The sequence below is a fragment of the Myotis daubentonii genome, chromosome 12 (genome assembly GCF_963259705.1).
Source record: "Myotis daubentonii chromosome 12, mMyoDau2.1, whole genome shotgun sequence".
In the NCBI taxonomy this organism is placed as follows: Eukaryota; Metazoa; Chordata; class Mammalia; order Chiroptera; family Vespertilionidae; genus Myotis; species Myotis daubentonii.
In genome coordinates this window covers 23361620-23364795 of record NC_081851.1, presented here as the reverse complement: position 1 = coordinate 23364795, position 3176 = coordinate 23361620, and the positions used below count along the sequence as shown (strand labels likewise).

The following is a 3176-nucleotide window of genomic DNA, read 5'->3' as shown; positions in this document are numbered from 1 at the left end:
CCTCTCATACCTGTCCATCGGCCCGGCAGATGGAGGCAGACAGGGAGGCAGAACATGGTGTGCTCTGGGGCTTTTGCTGACCTGCCCCCAGGCTCAATGCTAGTCAAAGCCAGCTTTGGTGCCCTGCTTGGACCTTCCTGTGCTCACTGGGCCTCAGCAGAGGCTGTCACAAATTGTGAATTGCTTTGTAGATGCAAAGAGATTGCCCTGGGAGAGTCACATCAAGCATCTGACATTGTTCAGCACCAGAGTCCCTCCCAGGAAGCCCCAGGAACAACAAGCCGATAGCCAGCTTCAGAGCACATCAGAGAAGGATACAATTAGCCTCAGAAGCGGCAGATCCAAAGAGAGATCTAGGCAGGCACCAGACCCCGCTGAGATGAATTGCGCTCCACGTGGTCAACACCTGTCAGCAGCTCTTACACTACACTGTAGGCATGGTACACTGTGGTTACAGCCAACTAGCCTGAGCATCGAATCACTACATGAATGGGCCAACAGCCATCAAGAATCAACTGCCACAGGAAGGTTCACATAACACACACGGGACATCCCTGGAGCACTCAACTCAGATGATCAAGAAGAAATTGCCACTGGGTTCCACAGGACTCCTACTACACGAAGCCACACTACCAAGACCTGGATTTTAATACAAAGAAAGAAACACACAGAGGCAGCCAAAATGCAAAGAAACATGCCCCAAATTTAAGAACAGGGGACACATCCAGAAAAAATGCTAAACAAAGTGAGGCAAGCAATATTTCAGATAGTTAATTGAAGTTAGGTGCAGAATGGATGAAATCATTGGGAACTTGAAAACTGATAGTAGGCATGAAAAAGAACATTTAAGCCATATAAAAGATCCAGTCAGAAATAAAGAGTAAAATCTTTGAAATGAAGAATACACTAGAGAAAATAAATAATTTGATTAAGGAGAGAATCAAATTAGTGATTTGGAAGACAAGGTCACAGAAGACAAAAGCAGCAAAAAGAAAAAAGAACTTTTAAAAATGAGGAATGTTTAGGGGACTTTTGGGACAACATGAAACATTAACAACAACCACATTATAGGAGTACAAGGACAAAAGAAAGGTTAAGGGACTACACCATATTAAAAGAAATAATGACCGAACACTTCCCTAACCCGGTGAAGGAAGAGACACACGTCCAGGAAGCACAGAGTCCCAAACAAGATGAACCCAAAAAGGCTTGACACCAGGACACATCATCATGACAATGACAAAGATTAAAGACAGGACATCTTAAAAGCAACAAAAGAAAGACGGTCAGTTACCTACAAGGAAGCTCCCATAAGACTGTCAGCTTATTTCTCTACAAAAACATACCAGGCCAGTAGGAATTGGCACAAAATATTCAAAATAATGACAAGCTAGGACCTTCAACCAAGACTAATTTACCCAGCAAGGCTGTCATTTAAAATTGATGGAGAAATAAAGAGCTTCCCAGACAAGAAACAGCAAAAGAAGTGTGTTACCACCAAACCATTAGTATAAGAACTATCAAGAAGGAATAAAAGGGAAACAGAGTTAAAAGAATAAAACATATCTACAAATAATCACTTTAAATGTAAGTGGCTTGACTGCTGCAATTAAAAGACATGGTAGCTGAATCGATAAGAAATCAAGAACCATATATATGCAGTCAACAAGAGACCTATCTCAGAATGAAAGATATACAGACAAAAAGCAAGGGGGTGGCAAAAGGTATTTCATGCAAATACAAATGAAAAATAAGCCGGGGAGGTAAACCTAGAGCTGACAAAATAGACTTTAAAACAAAGGCTATATTGAGTGATAAGAATGGACACCACAGAATGATAAAGAGAGCAATCCAACAAGAGGATATAACCCTTGCAAACATGTATTTCTTCAACATAAGAGCAAGTAAATGTGTAAATCAAATCCTGATGTACATAAATGGAGAGTTCAACAATAATACCGACGTAGTAGGGGATTTGAACAATCCCACTGGCATCAATGGCTGGATCTTCCGCACAGAAAATCAAGAAGCAAAGAGTGGCCTGGTGCTGGACTCTGCAGCAGCAGCAGCACATATAGTAAAGCTGGAATGATGCAGAGGAGATTAGGGTGGCCCCTGCGCAAGGGTGACACTCAAATCAGTGAAGCGTTCCCTTCCCCCTAGCGTGTGACATGCTCCCCTGGCTCCCCTAGGCTCCCCTGGCTCCCCTGGGCTGGGGCCCCTGCGGGTGGGGGTGGAGGGAGATGGGCAGGGGCTGGGGGGGGAGGGAGACGGGCGGGGGCTGGGGGGGGAGGGAGAAGGCGGGGGGGTGACTTGGGCCCTGACCTCTTCCTGGGCTGGGGTCCCTGTGGGTGGGGGCGGAGGGAGACGGGCAGGGGCTGGGGGGGGAGGGAGATGGGCGGGGGCTGGGGGGGGAGGGAGAAGGTGGGGGGGAAGACTTGTGCGCTGCCTCACCCTTGCACAGGGCGGCCTCACACCTAGTCTTTAAAAAAAAAAAAGAGTGGACTGAAATAACACAATGGATCAAATGGATTTAATTGGTATCTTCAGAGCATTTTCACCCTGAAGCAGTAGAATATACATTCTTTTTAAGTGGATGTGCAACATTATCTAGATAGACCACATGTTAGGGCACAAAAACAGTCTCAGTAAATTTAAGAAGATTGAAATCATATCAAGAATCTTTTCTGATCATAACTGTATAAAACTAGAACTCAATTAGAAAAAACTGACCTACAAGTGATCTATTACTGAATTGTACACACCTAAAACCACCCTGCCCCAATAAATTTATTAACAGAGATAAAAGCAATGAAAAGCAAAAATGAATAAATAAATAAAAATTTGGGGATACATGGTGGTGAGAATTGCATGTCAATATACTTGATGTATACTTAAATGTGGTTAAAACTCTAAATCTTATATTTATTTGACCACAATAAAAATTAGTAATTATAGGATTAAAAAGAAAAAAGAAAAAGAAAAAACTATAAAACACAGAAAGTCTTGGAGGCTAATTAACATGTTACTAAACAATGAATAGATAACAATGAGATCAAGGAAATAATGAAATAATACCTTGAAACACATGGAAATGGGAACACAACAATCCCAACGCTATGGAGCACAGGATAAGCAGTCCTAAGAGGAAAATTCCTAACATTACAGGCCTACCT

General features: G+C 42.8%; 1 non-coding gene across 1 annotated transcript; it reads left to right on the top strand.

Annotated features, from left to right (window-relative positions):
- Positions 1-2055: 2055 nt before the first annotated feature.
- LOC132214005 (U6 spliceosomal RNA) lies at positions 2056-2160 on the top strand. The gene has a single exon (XR_009448112.1). It is a non-coding gene; the product is annotated as a U6 spliceosomal RNA (small nuclear RNA).
- Positions 2161-3176: the final 1016 nt, after the last annotated feature.